The sequence below is a fragment of the Pelodiscus sinensis genome, chromosome 8, assembly GCF_049634645.1.
Source record: "Pelodiscus sinensis isolate JC-2024 chromosome 8, ASM4963464v1, whole genome shotgun sequence".
Lineage (NCBI taxonomy): Eukaryota > Metazoa > Chordata > Testudines > Trionychidae > Pelodiscus > Pelodiscus sinensis.
The window spans coordinates 54,919,889-54,940,244 of NC_134718.1; the positions used below are offsets into that span (position 1 = coordinate 54,919,889).

A 20,356-nucleotide genomic window follows, 5' to 3' on the forward strand; every position below is an offset into this window, starting at 1 on the left:
TAAAGATTATGAGTCTGAATCAGGCCTCACATCTTTAGTCCCTTGACAGATACTGGCCTCAGTTGATTTCCGCACTTGGAAGCTTCTGCAGGGAACCTCTATTTTTAATGATCGACTTTGGTGAAAATTCTTGTTTTGTGTCAATCTATTTTCAAAGCATTTAAAGTAATTACTGGTCAAGTCTGTCTGGCAGGGGGTTAATGGACAGTCAGGCTGAAAGCTGCCATGCAGAATTGGGATCCTGCAGTGTATATGCTAAGCTGCAATTAACAGAAATATTTTTTAAAGAGCTCCAAATAGTAATCACCATATCACACTTCACAGAAAGGAGATTTTTTTTGTGATTTTAGTATCCATATACACAATAAAAACTATTGCTTGTGCAAAGTACGTATAATTTTTGTAATGCTTCAGTTAGTGAAATGCACAGGAAAAACATTTTGTAAGAGCAAGTGCTACTTTCACTGGTACACCCTTGGCAAGGAGTTGAAGTGAGATACATGCATTTCAGCAGCGCTGGAGGCACTTGGTCCTCAACCTCTTGCTTCCAGGGCAAGAATATATTTCACTGTTAACGCTTATTCTTGGGAGCTAGGCATTTTTGACATGGCAAAGCAAAACAAAATAAAACCAGTTGAGATGCTGAGGGAAAGACACAGGCTAATCCCCTGGGGCAAGGGGTTCTTGTGGACTTTGCAGTGTGGGGGGATACTTCTGGGTAACAGGGTTGGAATAGCACAGATGGACTCTCCAAGTTTTGCAATGAGCTATGGCAGGATAGCTCCTGCACAGGCACTGCTGAAGGCAGCCATAAGGCTAGCTTCAGAATGCTCTCTCAGATGCCCAGGGGAAGGGACAGCAAGCTAGGGCAGGTGATGAGATACATGGGGCATGCCTGAAGCAGAGCCATAGCCCACTGCTGGCAAGTTTCCAAGCAGTGCTGCAGCCTGTAAGGCAGCCCAAGAAGGTTACCATAACTTAGCCAGGCTCTTTGGGCTAATTTAGGTTGAGGCAGCAGCTGACGGTGGGTGCAAAGCTGCAGTGTCAGGTTTCTACAGATTGGTCCAAGCCTCCCTGAAGTCAACATGAATCTCCATTGAGTTTGGAGGGCTTTGAAACAGGCCCATAATATTGTAAGCACTCTAAAATGCCACAGCTCACTTGTTTGTGCCTTATGTGAGAAGTTGTGAATAGCTCCCATTTTAAGTGACGTTAGAAAGGTTGACTTTACAAAACACCAAAACCTCTTCTCCTGTGTAAAAGATTTCCAACAGTCATTCTGAAGAGCTATGTTCTAACTAGCTAGACTGTCACTCAGTTTGAAATGCTTCCTTCGCTGTAACTGACAACACAGCCTTGTTGGGCTGTCTCAAAGTTGTTGCAGGAGGGCAGGTGGTGTTTGGGGGATGGGGAGGGAGAGGAATTTCTGGAGCCCTGTGAATATTCATGGGGCTTCAGGCAACAAAGTAAACAAAACCATACTGGAGAAGAAATGAGACATGCATGGCATTTTTGCACTTCTAATCTTTGCAATGATGAAATAACCTCAAGTCTGGGTGGGAAACAGCCATCTCTTCCAGCCCCATGCAAACGATGCCCCTGATTATAACTTGCTATGTATAAACATCTTAATAGTAGCATTAAATCTGAGTTTGAATGTTGGTAGTCAGATTGAAAAACATCAGTTCTCTCAGGCCTGTATTTATGCATAGATCATTTTATTATTTTCCCTGCAGGTTGCAGAAGCAAAGGGAAAAAAAGTTCAAAGACCATGTGCTGTAAGCACAATTTACTATTTCCTGAAACTTACCAATTCCTTCCCCCCTTATATGGCACAGTATGTGGTCACCTTTTGGTTATGCATAACAGGAATGGAAAATTCAGGGAGAAAAGTATGAAGGAACATGTGTGAATGACAAGAGCTTTCTGCCTGCTATTTGTTACCTAAGTAGCAGTTGCTGCGGTAACTTATCACATGGCACATGTAGCATATGAGAACTACTGTACATGACAACCTTTTAAGGAAAAATATAGATGAGCTATTAGTGAACAATGCTTCATAGGGTCACAAAATAATATTGTTTAAGACACCTGCTCTCTTTAAATGAAGTATATTTTGGAAGTTGCACACTTTTAAAACAGATTTCAGTAATGAATAGAAGAGTGAAAGGGGCAGGATTGCGTTTGAAGTTTGATGGGAAGGGGTTGGAGTCAAAGAGGGGGTGCAGTGTGGCAACAGCTCTTATGGAATTTGTTTAGACTACCAGCCCCTTGTCAAAGCCAGCCAGCAGGATTTCAAGGGCAAAGTTCTCAGGGGAAATGCAAGTCTGAGGTGACAGACTTAATTAAAACTTGTTGGTCAGTCCCTGTCATTGTCCAAGATGACATCCTGGGGGACTGTGAGTCCCAATTGATTATTGTTTGCAAAGAGTTGAGCTGGTTCAACATTTTCAGATTTTTGAAACTGCAAACAAATGGTTTGTGGAAAAAATCAAAATATTTTATAATATTTTCCCTTCTTTTGTTTTTACCAGATTGTTCAATTGTCAACATTTTCAGTAGTCTAAATATTGACAATTAAAACACATTATCTCTCGTTTTCAACTACAGCATTTCATATCCTTAGATTGATTCCCACTTGTAACTATTCCTTACTTTAGCCATGCATCGAATCTAGCCCAGTGGTGAGAGCCCATTCAAATCCTCTTCCTCATGCAGTATCCAAAAGCTGGCTAAGGCCTCTGAACATGCAACAGCACTCTGGGTGGGATTCAGTCTGGTCATTCTGTCAAGTGAGATCATAGATGGGTTCATGACACCAACTTAAGTGGGACATCGAGTTACAAATACCTAAATAAATAAATAAATGGTGAGATTTTTTTTAAAAATGGCACTACCATAAAATATGCATGAAAGTAAGCTAGTTAGTATAACAAACAAACACAAAAGAGGAAAATCAGAGAACCATGATGTAAAAAAAACAAAGTATGTTAAATTTTGGCTTGCGTTAACAGAGCCATGTCATGCAAGTTGATAGTACCACTTTACTCAATGGTGATTACACCTCAGGTGGAATACTAAGTCCAGTTTTGAACATCAATGTATAGAAAGGATGTAGAGAAACTGGAAAGGATCCAGAGGTGAGTGACAAAGGCGATCAAAGGGATGGAATACAACCCATATGAACAAAAGCTTCAGGAACAGGTTATGTTTAGTTTTTGGAAAAACAGGATATTAAGGGAGGCACGATAGTGGTCTTCAAATATGTGAAAAACTGCCATAAAAAGATGGAGAAAATTTGTTTTCTTTTGCCTCAGAGGGCAGGATAAGAGCCAATGTGTTCAAACTACAACATAGTATATATAAATTAAATCTGGAAAAAACCTCTTAACTGTTAGAACAGAATGACTAGGAAGAGTTGTAGAAGGCGAGGGAAGTTGTGGAAGCTTTTCCATTGGAGGTTTTCAGAAAGTCTGGGTAGGCATCTCTCTTGGATGGTTATCTTGGCAGGAAGTTAGACTAGGTGATCCTTGTAATCCCTTCCAGCCCTATGGTTCTATGCTTCTCTAAGGTTTATACCAAAGTAAAAGATAAAGAGTCTGAAAAATGCAGTACACATTGAAATACTTGACATGAGAATGAGAAATAATTATGGGCTTCTATAAAATCAAACACTAAGCACTACCCAACCTTGTATCAACTATGCATAAAAAGGACACAGTGCAGAAAAACTCTCCTGAAGTATATGGAATAAGGGTACATCTACATTTGCATCCCTTTCTCGAGATAGGGATGCAAATGTAGTGTACCGAAATTGCTAATGAAGCGCAGGATTTAAATATCCTGCACTTCATTAGCATAATCGCGTCCAGCTGCCTTTTTGAAATCTCATTATTGTGAAATAAAATACCCTGTGTAGCAGCATGATTTCGAGAGAAAACTCTTCTCTCGAAATAACTGTTAAACCTCAAGAGAGAAGGTTTTTCTCTTGAAATAACGATGCTACACAGGGCATTTTATTTCGCAATAATGAGATTTCAAAATGGCGACCGGACATGAAGCCCACGCTTCATTAGTAATTTCGGTACATTTCATTTGCATCCCTATCTCAAGATAGGGAGCAAGTGTAGATGTACCCTAACAGTATAATTCTAAATAAAAGAGCAGTAAAAAGATGCCATATATAGCATTTACAAAACAGTATAAAGGAGTGAAAATGAAGAAAGAAAAGTAATAACAAATGCACTTGAGCCAAATAAAAAACTAAAAGTAGTAAGAGAAATCAGTAAGTCAAAATTACACTGTGGAAAATAAAACCAGGAGATGTAGCCCAAAATAAAAGAAATCAAACTGAGAAATCAGAAAAAGAATAAAGATATAGTTCCTGTAGGTGGGAAAAAAGAAAAATGGATCTTTTGATAAGCTGAAATGTGGGGACAAAAGAAGAAAACACAAACTAACAAAAACCTTGACACCAAACATGCCCTGTGTGTAGTACGTAGATGTAGCTCTAATGCAGAGGTAGGCAAAGGGCCGTCCACGGGCTGGATCTGACCCACGAAGCCGGTGGATCCGGCCTGCGACCACTCTGCCGCTCCCCTGCTCCTAGGCCAATCAGGGCCTGCGGGCGGGGGAGCATGTGATGTCTCTTTGCCCCCACAAGAGCACGCAGTGGCTAGAGAGACACGCCAGCTGTTTTAAAACAGCTGGTTTTTATCTCTAGCTGCTATACAACTTTGGTGGGGAGGAGGGGAGCTTTGTGCACTCCCTGCCCCAGGCCAATCAGGGCCTGGGGATGGGGAGTATGTGAAGTCTCTCGTGTCCTTTTCCTACCCTGCCAGGGGGTGTGTAGTGGCTAGAGAGACACTGGCTGTTTTAAAACAGCCGACATGTCTCTCTAGCCACTGCATGCTCTTGTGGGGGGCAAGGAGACTTTGCATGCTCCCCCACCCCTGATTGGCCTGGGTGTGGGGGAGCAGCAAGGTGGTTGTGGGCCAGATCTAGCCCATGGAGGGCCCTTTGCCCACCCCAGGCTCTCTAGCTGCCACACGCACTCATGCTCCCCCACCCCAGGCCAATCAGGGTGGGGGGAAGCACAAGAAGTCTCCTGGCCCCGCCCCTTCTGCCTGTGACCCCGCCCTTTCCAGGGTGGCCCGGGGCCACTTCAGAAATTTCTTAAGTGGCCCTCTTTTAAAAATTATTGCTCACCCCTGCTTTAATGCCTTTTATGGAGCTGGTCCTATGTTTATAACATTTGAATGAGATGTATTGTAATTATTAATTTTATTGGATTGTTTTGGATTCTAAGTCTGCATTAATCAATATTTGGTTTTAGCTTTGGACAGATGGAATAGAAGCAGTTTATAACAGAAAAGAAGTAATAATGGCAATATTTATGTTCATGGTCATGGTTTTGGGGGTTTCCCAAGAGAGACATTGAGGAGAAAGGGTAACAGAACAAAATTATTAACTAAATAATAATTATTGACAACTAGACTTCATTATCTTGGTTCCAAATCAGTCATCCATCCTTATTCCACAAAGCACTTAAGCACATAATTAACCATCAGTGCATGATTAAATTCCAGACTTTTACAGGATTTAAACACAAATTTGTAGTAGTTTTACTGAATAGGTATGGATTTGGTCACTGTGGCCAACATCACCATCTTGTCTGTCACCTAGAGCAGTAATCTGGGCATTCTCTTGGACTTGGACTTCCCCTTAGATCTTCATATCTACATCTTACAGATCCTTTCGGCATAAAATCTCAAAGACATAACTGTATGGGTGGACAGAAAGCCCAAATTCTCATCCAAGCTCACAACCTCTTGCATCTCTAGTATTGTAAATATCCTTCTCTCTGATCGTGACAAATGAAAATTGGCTCCACGCAAATCTATTGAAAATTTTAGTGCAAAGATCACTTTCTTCCATGAGCTCTTCATTCTCTGTTGAATAAAACATAAGTTGCTTAGCTTGCATTCATTTTCAAGGCCCTTGGTGGTTAATCCTTACCCTACCTAACATCTCTCATTCACTACAGAGCTCTCACTGCTCACTTCAGATCATTTGTTAAATTTCATACAAGAGCCTTTGTGCTTTCCCCTAGGCTGCCCCACAGCTTAAGAGGTGCCCCTCCCCCATGAACGCTGGCAAAACTGCCTCCTTATTCACAGTTAAATCCCTCCTCCGAACTCTCTTGCCAGGAAAACAAACATGACAGTGGTCAGGCTATTAGTTTTCAGTGTGCTCTCATTGTTCATGGGTCTGTCTGCCTGTAAGTCTGTTGTCTCCTGTCTCGTACTTAGATTATGAATTCCTTAGGGCAAGAACTGTCCCTTTGTGCCAGTCAGGATACAAATGCAGAATGGAGTCTTGGCCTATGACTAAGGCTCTGAGTTCCTTTGGCAATATAAACAAACAAACAAATAAATAATAAATAATAACTTAAGGATTGATTGGATCCTTAGAGGGAATGTGAACATGATCCTGGAGATTTCATTTTAGAACCCCAGAGAGTATCTGAATGATCATTCTTCACTGCAAAAATGCCCTAGAAATAGCTACCCAAACAGTATTGCCAACCCCAGATATCAAATCATGAGTCAGGCTTAGCAAAAATCACGAGACTAGCTTTAAAATCATGAGATTATGTATGGTGTTCTTTTTTTATTCTGCTTTTTGAGACTTTAAAGTGCACTGGGGCCACATTTTGATGCTTTCTCCCAAACCACCAGGGCTAGAAACTTACTTTTTCTTTCAGAATGAAGCCTGAAATTGTCCCACATCCCCTTGACTCTAGAAGTTGGGGCTTTAAGGAAAACAATAATTATCGTGAGACTCATGACCAGAGTAGCTAATAGCCTGCTGGTCGTGGCACTCTTGTGGGATGTGGGAAATGCAGGTTCAACATCTCATTTCCCAAATGAGTGAGTGCAATGCTTTCCAGGGAGACCCAGGTTTTTGAGGGACTTTGCTGCATGTGTTCTCTGATTTTCCCAATCACAGGCCACATAAGCACTCCTCTGTGCCCACACAGGCTCTGCTGTCCCGCGTGCAGGCTAGCGACAGGCCCTGAGCCCTGCAAGCATCCCCTTGTGTGCCGCCCCTTAGTCACTGAACTCTCTCAGAATTACCAGGCTCCCCGTTCCCCAAGGAATGCACACCACAGCTTGCTAGCTACACCTTAGAACAAACTCTGCTTAACACGGAGCACTTCCAGTTTTTACTGAAAGCAAACTTTATTTATTAAATATCCCCATTTACTTAACAAAGAACAGAGAAACATTGGAAACAAAGGGTTACATATAAAATAAAATCATTGTAGAACCTACACTCAACTAACAAGATGCCCTCTTGTCTAATAAATAAGTTACTGTGTATCCCGAAGTCCTGCTCGCAGTGTTTATTAATCAGGATGGTTGTGATTCTTCTGTCATAAGGCCAAACCCACTGCCAATCTATCTTCCACTAATGAAAGATAATTGGGGGTTCTTCTGCACCTCAGCTAGGCCATGTCTCTACTACACGGCAGATCGACACTGCTGTGGTTGATCTTCTGGGATTCGATTTAGTGGGTGTAGTGAAGACCTACTTATTTGAACTGAGATGGCACCCCCATCAGTACTCCTGCTCCTCACGAGGCATAAGGGAAGCCGATGGGAGCGTTCGCTCCCATCGACCTCCCACTGTGTGGATGGTGATTTCAGATACATCGACTTGAGCTACGTAATTAAGGTAACTGGAGTTGCGTATCTTAAGTCGACCTTCCCCTTTAGTGTAGACATACCCTCATAGTTTAAAATGTTCATTATCTTTACTGCTAACCAGAATAAACTCTGATGTTTTTGTTTTTCCTGCAGCCCATACAACCTATTGATTTTCATCTTGTTCAGATTGTAAATAAGCATCCACTGTGAATCATACAATATGATAGCATCCCAGAGTTGTGAGCACCAGCAATACGAACCCACTGGTCCACAGTACACCTCATTGGAAACCAGAATTATGCAATCAAAAAACAGCAGAGACAAAAAAAATCAGTACTGTACTGTGTTAAAGATGTGACCAGGTAATGAAATGGTTTATCTGGTTTTTATTTAAATTAATATTGTTAAAAGGAGCACTCTTCTTCTGCAGCTATATTAAGTCAATGTTCAGTTGCAAATTTTTGAAATAACAACCATAATGTTTTGTTCGGAGTTATGAACATTTCAGAAATAGGAGCAGTCTCCATTCCAGAGGTATTTGCCCAAGAACAGCGAGAGAGAGAGAGATAAGCATACTCTTTTCCTGACAGCTTTTGGTGACTTGCCTTAGCTCACAGACCTGGAGAACATATTTTTTTGTATATATAAATAAAGTTTTAATTTTTTATTTAGAGGGCCCATCCTCCCAGATTCAAATCTTCACAGTTTGAAGCTGTTGATGGAAATGATAGAATCCTGGGCCTGGAAATGGGAATTACAAAAATGTGATTTATAACAGCCTGAAGACTCTTACATGGCCTTTCAAAGCAGTGTTCTGACAAGACAGTGGGAACACTCAATGATCCATCTCTCCTATGCACACAAATACAACTTAGATTTGGATCAACCTGCATTTTTTACTTCTTCTGCCTTTACTTCTCTTGCACGATTAATAAAACAAAGGACCACAAGAGGGCAGGATAATCTGGAAATTCAGCAGTATCAAAAAGGATTCATTAATGTAAAAGCTAGAGAAAATTCAGCACAGCTAATACCAAAGTGATGCTGCTGGAGGTGGACTTCATTGGGTCCCCTTCTGATGAAAGGAATGTGAGGAAAAGGAACAGCACTTGGAAAGGTACTTTACTATGAGTTTCATGGCTAATCAAACTAAATAAGTCATGTTCTGCTGTGGAAGCATGAATGGCTGAAGAATTCTCTGGGAAGATTCCATCATGGAGTTTGTCTTGAGGCATTTCTTCTGAGAGGGTTTAAGGATGAGTTCTGTCCTTCCCTCTTAAGAAGTGGGTAATAGTTCTGTTATACATCATAGGGGCTGTCCCCACTGTCTTCAAGACACCAGGTGGCTCTCCTTGGAGCCCAAAGAGCATAGAATCATAAAATATTAGGACTGGAAGGGACTTTGAGAGGTCATCAAGTCCAGTCCCCTGCACTCACAGCAGAACCAAGAACCATCTAGATCATCCTGATAAATGTCTATCCAACCTGCTCCTAAATATCTCCAGTAATGGAGATTCCACAACCTCCCTAGGCAATTTATTTCATTGTTTAATTACCCTGACAGGAAGCCCTAATGTCCAACCTAAACCTCCCTTGCTGCAATTTAAGCCCCTTGCTTCTTGTCCTATCATCAGAGGTTAAGGAGAATAATTTTTCTCCCTTCTCCTTATAACACCTTTTGAGGTACTTGAAAGCTGTTATGTCCCCTCTCAGTCCTCTCTTTTCCAAACTAAACCTAGTTCCCTCATAGGTCATATTTTAAAGGCCTCGAATCATACTTGTTGCTCTTTTCTGGACCTTCTCCAACTTCTCCACATCTTTTCTGAAATGTGGTGTCCAGAGGTTTAATCAGTGCATAGTAAAGTAGAAGAATTACTTCTCATGACTTGCTTGCAACACTCCTGTTAATGCTTCCCAGAATCATGTCTGCTTTTTTTGGCAATAATTTTGACTCATATTTAGCTTGTGATCCACTATGACCCCTAGAACCCTTTCTTCAGTACACCTTCCTAGACAGTCACTTCCTGTTCTGTATGTGTGAAACCGATTGTTCCTTCCTAAGTGGAGTACTTTGCATTTGTCCTTATTGAACGTAATCTTATTTACCTCAGACCATTTCTCCAGTTTTCCTGTATCATTTTGAATTATAATCCTATCCGTCAAAGCACAGTTCCAATACCACTGGACTTCTAATCCTTCCCACAGTGTCACTGTGCAGGACACACAGTACAGAGGGCTGTGGCGGAACTGTAAATAAAGCCCTAAGCATTGCGGGTCTCTGCTGACTCTTCTGAGAACCTTGGAAATACATGTTCCATTAACCTACTTCAGCCTTCCATTTTATGTCACACCCATTCCTAAATCACACTAGAGGCAGCTAGATACAGGGCAAGGAAATGGTGCTATAGGATACTCTCTTCCCACCCAAACATATTCAGTGTGGAAAGATGACATCCTTGGGCAGGGGAGATGTAGGTGGGGGAGGGGGAAGGGGAAGAAAGGGTTCTTCATGAGGATAAGGTTAATGCTAATGCTCATGAGACAATCTAGGCCACTAAGATGAGATAAGAAGTTTTAAATTCACATCTTTGTTTTGTATGAAAGCCCAAGGGAAAGCATGAATTAGATTTATTGCTCTGCTTACGTCCACTTAAAAATTCAGTTTCACCAGCACAAAAAGTCCCTGGGAGAGTTGTGGAAAAGGACAAAAATATAAGAACTGGAACAGCATTAATCTCTAGTGTTTTAGTACAATGATTTTTAGACTTGACCCGGTATTGACTATGTCCAGACATAAATATTTACATTATCTATGATTGTTTCCTGTTTACCAGCAATTACAGACTGGTAAGTCTAACAGCTAAACCAGCGGTCATGAAAAACAACTACAGTCTACTACCCTGAAGATTCCGACCCCAAATTCGTACACAATAAATTGCTATATTTAGGTGGTACCAAGTGACAACTCCATTTTTCTATGATGCCAGGCATTATTGGAGGCAAACTTAAGTTTGACAATCTTACTTCTGTCAGTTTATTTAGATGCATTATTTATATATCCCATAGCTTCATATAACAGAAAAAAAGACATTCTAATAACTCGTCATCTCCACTGACACATTTGTTATATATATATATATCTGTTTCACAGATACATTTATTTCTTTAGCACATTTATGTTTATATAAAACCATCAGCTTATGAATTTACTGAATTATTTAAAGGTATTTTTAAAATTTCCAATAAAGTCATATACAAAATCTCCCAGGTGTTAAAGCCCAAAACATATTTTGCCTTGTGCGTTGAGATAAGGAATCATAGAATCATAGAATCATAGAATAATAGGACTGGAAGGGACCTCAAGAGGTCATCGAGTCCAGCCCCCCGCCCTCAAGGCAGGACCAAGCTCCACCTATACCATCCCTGACAGATGTCTATCTAACCTGTTCTTAAATATCTCCAGAGAGGGAGATTCCACCACCTCCCTTGGCAATTTATTCCAATATTTGACCACCCTGACAGTTAGGAATTTTTTTCCTAATGTCCAATCTAAACCTCCCCTGCTGCACTTTAAGCCCATTACTCCTTGTCCTGTCCTCAGAAACCAAGAGGAACAAATTTTCGCCTTCCTCCTTGTGACACCCTTTTAGATATTTGAAAACCGCTATCATGTCCCCCCTTAATCTTCTTTTTTCCAAACTAAACAAGCCCAGTTCATGAAGCCTGGCTTCATAGGTCATGTTCTCTAGACCTTTAATCATTCTTGTCGCTCTTCTCTGTACCCTTTCCAGTTTCTCCACATCTTTCTTGAAATGTGGCGCCCAGAACTGGACACAGTACTCCAGCTGAGGCCTAACTAGTGCAGAGTAGAGCGGCAGAATGACTTCACGAGTTTTGCTTACAACACACCTGTTGATACAACCTAGAATCATATTTGCTTTTTTGGCAACAGCATCACACCGTTGACTCATATTCAACTTGTGGTCCACTATGACCCCTAGATCCCTTTCTGCCATGCTCCTTCCTAGACAGTCGCTTCCCATCTTGTATGTATGGAACTGATTGTTCCTTCCTAAGTGGAGCACTTTGCATTTCTCTTTATTAAACCTCATCCTGTTTACCTCTGACCATTTCTCTAACTTGCTAAGGTCATTTTGAATTATGTCCCTATCCTCCAAAGAAGTCGCAACCCCACCCAGTTTGGTATCATCCGCAAACTTAATAAGCGTACTCTCTATCCCAATATCTACACCATTGATGAAGATATTGAACAGTACGGGTCCCAAAACAGACCCTTGAGGAACTCCACTTGTTATCCCTTTCCAGCAAGATTTAGAACCGTTAAGAACAACTCTCTGACTACGGTTATCCAGCCAATTATGCACCCACCTTATCGTGGCCCTATCTAAGTTATATTTGCCTAGTTTATCAATAAGAATATCATGCGAGACCGTATCAAATGCCTTACTAAAGTCTAGGTATATGACATCCACCGCTTCTCCCTTATCCACAAGGCTCATTATCTTATCAAAGAAAGCTATCAGATTAGTTTGGCATGACTTGTTCTTCACAAACCCATGCTGGCTATTCCCTATCACTTTATTACCTTCCAAGTGTTTGCATAGGATTTCCTTAATTACCTGCTCCATTATCTTCCCTGGGACAGACGTTAAACTGACGGGTCTGTAGTTTCCTGGGTTGTTCTTATTCCCCTTTTTATAGATGGGCACAATATTTGCCCTTTTCCAGTCTTCTGGAATCTCCCCTGTCTGCCATGATTTTTCAAAGATCATAGCTAAAGGCTCAGATACCTCCTCTATCAGCTCCTTGAGTATCCTGGGATGCATTTCATCAGGACCTGGTGACTTGCTGACATCTAACTTTCCTAAGTGACTTTTAACTTGTTCTTTGTGAATCCTATCTTCTAAACCTACCCTCTCTCTGCTTGTATTCACTATGTTAGGCACACCTCCAGACTTCTCGGTGAAGACCGAAACAAAGAAGTCATTGAGCATCTCCGCCATTTCCAAGTTTCCTGTTACTGCTTCTCCCTCCTCACTAAGCAGTGGGCCTACCCTGTCCTTGGTCTTCCTCTTGCTTTTAATGTATTTATAAAAAGTCTTCTTGTTTCCCTTTATGCCTGTAGCTAGTTTGATCTCATTTTGTGCCTTTGCCTTTCTAATCTTGCCCCTGCATTCCCGTGTTGCTTGCCTATATTCATCCTTTGTTAGTTGTCCTAGTTTCCATTTTTTATATGACTCCTTTTTTATTTTGAGATCGTGCAAGATCTCCTTGTTAAGCCAAGCTGGTCTTTTGCCATATTTTCTATCTTTCCTACACAGCGGAATTGTTTGCTTTTGGGCCCTTAACAACGTCCCTTTGAAATACTTCCAACTCTTCTCAGTTGTTTTTCCCTTCAGTCTTGCTTCCCATGGGACCTTACCTACAAGTTCTCTGAGCTTATCAAAATCTGCCTTCCTGAAATCCATTACCTCAATTGTGCTGGTCTCCCTTCTACCTTTCCTTAAGATCATGAACTCTATTATTTCGTGATCACTGTCCCCTATACTGTCTTCCACTTTCAAGTTCTCAACTAGTTCCTCCCTATTTGTTAAAACCAAATCCAGAACAGCTTCTCCTCTGGTAGCTTTTTCAACCTTCTGAAACAGAAAGTTGTCTCCAATGCTTATTGGATAGCCTGTGCCTCGCTGTGTTAGTTTCCCAACAAATGTCTGGATAGTTGAAGTCCCCCATCACCACCAAATCTTGGGCTTTGGATAGTTTTGTTAATTGTTTAAAAAAGGCCTCATCCACCTCTTCCACCTGGCTAGGTGGCCTGTAGTAGACTCCTAGCATGATATCACCCTCGTTTTTTACCCCTTTTAGCTTAACCCAGAGACTCTCTACACAGCTATCTCCTACATTCATCTCCACTTCAGTCCAAGTGTGTACATTTTTAATATACAAGGCAACCCCTCCTCCCTTTTTTCCCTGTCTGTCCTTCCTGAGCAAGCCGTACCCTTCCATACCAACATTCCAATCATGCGTCCCATCCCACCAGGTTTCTGTAATATCAATGATATCATAGTTGTATTTATTGGTTAGCAATTCCAGTTCTTCCTGCTTATTACCCATACTTCTCGCATTTGTATATAGGCATCTAAGATACTGATTTGATCTTGCCTCCCTGTTGTGCCCTGACCCTCCTTTCTCCTTGCCATTATAGGCCGTAGTCCCCCCCATTTCCAACCCATCTCCCAGTCCCGCACATGCAGCACTTACCTGTGAGCTTTGCTCAACTGCCCCCGACAAACCTAGTTTAAAGCCCTCCTCACAAGGTTAGCCAGTCTGTGTCCAAACAAGGCCTTCCCGCTCCTAGAAAGGTGAACTCCATCTCCGCCAAGCAGTCCTTCCTGGAATGACTGTTTCTCTTTTGCAGGTTTCCGTTTTACCATGCTGCAGAAATAAATACACTTTTAAAAACAAAACTCCCCCAAAGACACTTAAGGCTCAATACTTCTGCTGGCATTTGCAATGAAAGATTTAGTTAGTGTTGTGTATCACAGGTCAGGTTCATTCCCCGAGCATTTCTTCCAAACACAAAGCTAACTAAGCATGCTATCTATGACAACAGGTGTCATGGGTATTATGACAGCTCTGGAAGTTTGATTGTATGCAAAGTGTGCTCCATGTCACTAGATGGCAGTCCTGAGCAGTTTCATTTTGGTTTAAGGAAAATGTAACTTTTGCAATGATTTATGTTATTGTATTTGTGAAATGTTTTTAAAGGGTCCTTATGACTATAAATGTCTGAATTACTTACGCAAAAATTAACGTAGCTGTCAGGGAGCATTTTTATGTAATTTGAGGTGGGGGCTGAAAGAAACACATGAACTAAGAAGGGTGTTTGAAAGAGACTAATTCAGCAATCAATCAAACTCAGAAGGTTATGCATCCAGAATATTCAAAGCATTCATAATTCAGATTTGATAAGAATTGTAGGAGGCAGGAGCAGTAGGAGGCAAGAAGTTGATGATCTGAGTACTCTGAGGTTCAGGAACTTGAAGCAATAGAGAAGATTCAAGATTGAAACCCAAAAAAAGGGCCAGGTACAGGTCTAGTATGCAGAAGAAGCAACTTTTCTTCAGTGGGATTCTACTAGCATGCCAGAATAGTTTGACTATGTTGTAAAGGGAAGTGAATACCTCTCCATTTGCACAGTAGGGACTGCTTCCTGTCCTCACTAGGCTTCAGGGAATGAAGAAATGATCCTCTGTTGAGACTCAGAGACTAGACTTGTTGGAATGCTAAGTGTGTCAGCCAGGGGAGTTTATGATAGCTGCAAAAGGCCTGCTATATTCCAAGGTATATTAGTTTTGAACTAAAGCTCTGTAATGTTAACTGATTATTTATCATTAAAGTTGTTTTATAATATATAATGTTAAAGTTGAAGGTGTTGCCGATGGTGAATGCTGAGTGCTTTAAAATATAGCCCTGAGCTCTGTTGATAACGTGGCCCTATGTGCCCACATTTTTGTTTACATTTTCTTTATTTTTATTAGGTGCCTTGTTGGGTCAGAGATTTAATCCAGTAAAATATCTCAGCAGTAACCACTAATCAGCCCTGTCACAGAATTCCTGTCTGCTCTTGGGCATGCCAGTAAGTCTCTTTGTGCTGTATTGGCAGGCCCACTGACAGAGGTGGTGTGGTCTGAGGGGCAAAGGGAGCAGTTGCTTCGGAGCCCGGCAATTCAAAGGCGACTGGGGCTCCTGGCCACCACCGCCGCTACTGTGGCAGTGACAGTTATTGAAGCTCTGGGCCCTTTAAAAATAGCTGCTGGAGGGCTGCACTGCATGCTTTGTGCAGGTCTGAGGGCTGGCGAGGGGAGAGGGTGAAAAGCACCATGCTCCGGGTGGCACTGAGGGCCAGCTGCTCACAGTCCTACCCCTTCTGGGAGCACAGAGCCACCCTCCCCCCACACACACACACACATTGCCCAGGGGCCTGTGGAGGCTCTTCAGCTCCTCTGCCCTCTGCAGAGATAATAGAAGTTCCCAACCTCACATGGGGTGTTGTGAGGCACAATTCATTCCCATTTTTCAGGTGTTAAGCTTCTACTCTAACGGGGTACCAAGACAGAGATGCCTCAAAGAAAAGAAAAGCCTTCCCTCAGAGAACCTAGCCAGCTTTGTAAGGTCTGTGGTAGGAGAAATGTGGGGAGAAATTTCACTGCTGCAAATGACCAACTTGTTTCCTGCTGGATCAAAGGACTTAGCAACATTAAAGTATAATAAGATGAACAGGAAAACCCTTTAAACTATGCAGCTTGAAAAATATATTCAATCTGGGTTTCAAATAGCTCACCATGTCCTTTTAAAATTGGACTTTTTCACACAGTATAGGTACAACAATCTGAAAGCTGCCAGCTACTGTGTGTCTTCGAAGCCAAGTGTAATGAAACCATTTTGGCTGTTTTATCATATTTCTGTCCAGAGAAGATAAACATACTTTTCTTTTCTTAACTGTCATTTTACACATAGTTTTTCCCTCCCCTAGCAGAGTCCTGTGGTTGAAAGACATTCAGTTGAGACAGGTTTCTCACTGAATGTTTTTTTATGATGTATTCATTACCTTGTACAGAACAATTGCAAACTGAAGAGATGAGCCTTCTGAACTAATGCTTCCAAAGGTCAGAAAGCAGTAACAGAACTCAAAGCAATGGAGCAATATCTCCAGCAAACATCAACAGCACAGGTTACTAGTACAGTACCTCACTTTTTTCCCCTAGAGCATGCCAGCAGTATCAACAAAGTCCCATGAAATGTCCTTGGTGTGCTGTCTACTCTTTTAGGAGGCTTTATAACTTCTGTTTGCTACTATGTTTGTGGTATGTCCACGAAGCATAATTTCTAATGTATTAAGGCTATATCAAAATGTATTGTTAGTTTAAGGTATTTTCACTCCAAAGAAAGTATTTTATTTTATTTTACAGGCAGTGCCCGGGTTACATGGATCCGACTTACATCGGATCCCTACTTACAAATGGGGTGAGGCAACCCCGCACTAGCTGCTTCCCCCCAGCAGACCAGGGAGATGCGGAATGGCTTTTCTCAGCAGACACCTCAGCTTGAGAATAAAGGACTGAGGGAAGTGAGGTGTGGGAGAATAAAACTGAGCTCTGGAGAAATGTTTGGCTATAGTTTCCCCTACAATATGTACAAGTTCCGACTTACATACAAATTCAACTTAAGAACAAACCTACAGTCCCTATCTTGTACATAACCCGGGGACTGCCTGTATTTTATTTTATTTGCATTTTATTCCATTTTGTCATGATATATTTGTGCTAGTTTTCCTCAAGGTGACTGAAGCCTGGACAAGTTCTGTAGCTTTTTGTTTCTGCAGCCCACACAAGATCTCCATGATAAGCAGACTCTTGTTCTTTGTGATCTTCAAAGCATCTTTCATACTGGCCATGTTTTAATGAGCAGAACTGACAAACAGAAATAACAAAGCAACAGATTTGCAGGTTAGGTGCTTGTGTAAGCTATATCTGAAGTGAATAAATCATCATCACAGTTGTACTCAGAGTTTCTATTGGTTTCCTTATATTTAGTTACTTATAAAGTTTAAATGACCATAATCAGTCCACATGTATTGTGTACAAGATGGTCATTGTAATTTTTTGCTCACTTTCACCATAATATTACATCTTACCCCACATTTTCAAAAAGTTAGCATCTCAAGCTGGTAGCAAAAATTTGGCAAAAAATGTGTCCCTTTATTTGTTGAAGAGTTTTTAAATTCATAATTTTTCTACTAGCTTTAATGGGTTTTCTTTGTGGACTTTCTTTCCTGTGGATGCAATCAATATCTATCCCTCTATCACCATGTGTATCGGCTGCTACATCTGTATTTTGTCTTTATAAAGATGTTAATGAGGGAACGACGATGCTAATAACTAAGTTAAGTTTCTGACCATGTCCAGTATACATTTAAAACAGCGAGGTTTGTTTGAATCTCTTCTTTTGATAGTTGTACTTCTGGGGCAGGAGATGTGAGTGGGGTGTGAGTAGTGTGTTATATTGACTTATTATCTGTTTGTCTTAAAGTGCATTTGTCTGTGTGTCTGTCTGTGAGTCTGATTGTTCAAGACTCCTAAGAGCTAGGGCCACCAAATTTGGTATGCAGTTTCCATAAAATGCAAAGGGAGGGGCTGCTTCTCCAAGGGATGCAATATGAGGTAGAGCTATCATGCAGTGTCCACTGGGGGCAGCTGCAGCACTAAGGTAGTGGCCATCCAGAGCTGGGGCTTGGCCATCTTGTCTGGCAGCACACCGGTAAGTAGCCTCCTTACCCCAAACCATTTCCCCGACTCCCAGTCCCTGGCCACAATGTCGTGGGGGGTAGAGAACAGGCCCTGGGACAGGCTGGGATCATCCAGGGTGGGGGGCAAGCAGGAGAGAACAGGCCATGAATAGGCTGGGACGTGGTCTGAGGCGGGGAGGGAAGAACACATCGCTGGCAGCTGGGGAGGTGGCCAGAGAAGGGACTGGGGACAGGTAGAACAGGATGGGCCGAGGGGGAAAACAAGCCCCAGGTAGGCTATGGAGTGGCCAGGGGGAGGGAAGAACAGGCCCCAGGCAGGCTGGCGGAGGTGGCCTGAGGAGGGAGGAGAACAGGCCCTTGGGAAGGAGCCCCACATGGTGTGGTCCCTAGCCCTAGCCCTTTCACCAGGGGTCCTGCCACTTTGGGGGGAGGGGCTGGATTTGAGCCTCCCCACTTTGTCCAGAGCCTGGAAAAGTCTATCAGTGGACCCTGTTTATTTTTACATCAATAATGCCTTCTGTGCATTGTATGTTTAATTTTAACCATGGCCTGTATTCTTACCTCCTTTAGGGGAACACCTACATTTGATAGGGCTGGTATAGCTAGTTCCAGCATACTGGCAGATGCCAGCTGAAGGAGGGAGGTATGGCCAGGGGCGGCCCGAGGCAAGCAGCCGGCAGCTGGCACCCCAGGCAGAATGCGTGATCGGCATCCCCGCATCCACAGCCCTCAACAGTGTGATGTCATCACTGGGCGTCCATTTAACGCGGCGCCCTAGGCGATGGCCTAGTAGGCCTATATGCACAGGCCACCCCTGGATGTGGCCAGCATTCCTTTGTGCTTCAGAGACTCCTGGAGGGCTTTGAAAGCAGGCGCCAGCTAGAACAATCGTGAGGGTGCTCTAACTTCCTCTGACTCCAAAGCCAGGAGGGCAACTGCAGCTCCTCATTTGCCTCCACATGACTGCTCATCTCACCACATGCTGGTGTCTTAAGCTTCACTTAGCTAATGTCATGAAGGGACATTTGTTCGACATTGATTCAGAGGGAGAACAGCATCTACTGAATCACCTGCCGTACCATTGTTTTTCATAGAGACCTCCTGGCCTTTTATTGATCAGACCCAACGTGCTTGGCCTATGCCAAATCATGAGATTGCAGTCCAATGTTTCAAAAGGTCAAGAAGAAGAATGAGTTGTGACTTTAAGTATTACAAATGAAGGCTTAGTCTCTTGGTAACACCAGTGTGACATATCAACAAATTTACAGACCAAAACAATATCCTATTTTAGCATTGCCATCCACAGGAATCATTGGTCAGTAATAACAATTAATGTGAATTAGTCATAAGAGAAAAATTAAATACTAGAAAGATGTGCAGAGTAATATTTACCACAATTTAAAAATCCCATCACATATTAATAATCTATCTAAAATGTATAGTGGCAGAAGTAATGATTTTTAAGTCAATTGTGTTTATGATGATTTACTGCATACTGAAACCAAATTGTTTCCAAGTTTCTTGGAGTTGCTGGCAAAAAACTCAGGTCCGATACTGGGTTCTCTAAGTACAAAAACATGCTGCACAGGTATATGACAAACACAAGGAGTTAATTTTCTGACATTTATCAGCTGCACCCTTTAACTAAAAGAACAACATGATAGGAAAAGCGGCATCTTACGTCTTTTCTGCAAGCTAGGGACCCCATTACAGCTGCGGACAAAGTGGGAGACTGTCTAAGCTTCGAGGCGCTGATATTAAAGCCCATCGGTGAAGTCCAAATTGCTGTGCTCTGGTGCAGCTTTAAATACAATGTCTCTGCCTTGTTTTGCAGTTTGGAAATTCCCAGGAGTTACTCATTACTTGCTGGTGTGTGGCTTAGCTGTTAACTATCGATCTGGTACTGATCTGGTTCTACTTGTCGTTTGGCCTTGTTTACATGATCAGTACATTAGGGTAAACAGGATTGTTTATATGTTCCTGCCCTTTACCCTTATCTATAATTTGTTTTTGCTACATTGGCACCATTGCTTATCTTAAATGGTGTATGTTCCTAGAGGCTTACTTCTGGCTCATCAGATATAGAGAAAAGGGGAAGGGGGGAATGCATGTCTCACCACCCGTAAACTTGCACGTACACAGTTCTTCCTCAATTAACCCCTACACTTGGGAGGGGGCAAAAATTACAGAAACAAACATGTAGTGCATCAGATATTATTTTCAGGGAAATATTGTACTTTAGCTATCTATATTCAATTAAACTGGTCTGAATGTGGCACTGTAAGGTTCTGTGAGACATACCTTTAAAATATAA

At 42.0% G+C, this 20,356-nt stretch overlaps 1 long non-coding RNA gene across 1 annotated transcript; it reads right to left on the minus strand.

Annotated features, from left to right (window-relative positions):
* Positions 1–5,816: 5,816 nt before the first annotated feature.
* Positions 5,817–19,835, minus strand: LOC142830438 (uncharacterized). Its single transcript, XR_012905673.1, has 3 exons — positions 19,724–19,835; positions 13,995–14,168; positions 5,817–5,951 (listed from the first exon to the last, which is right to left on the minus strand). It is a non-coding gene; the product is annotated as an uncharacterized LOC142830438 (long non-coding RNA).
* Between the last annotated feature and the right edge of the window lie 521 nt (positions 19,836–20,356).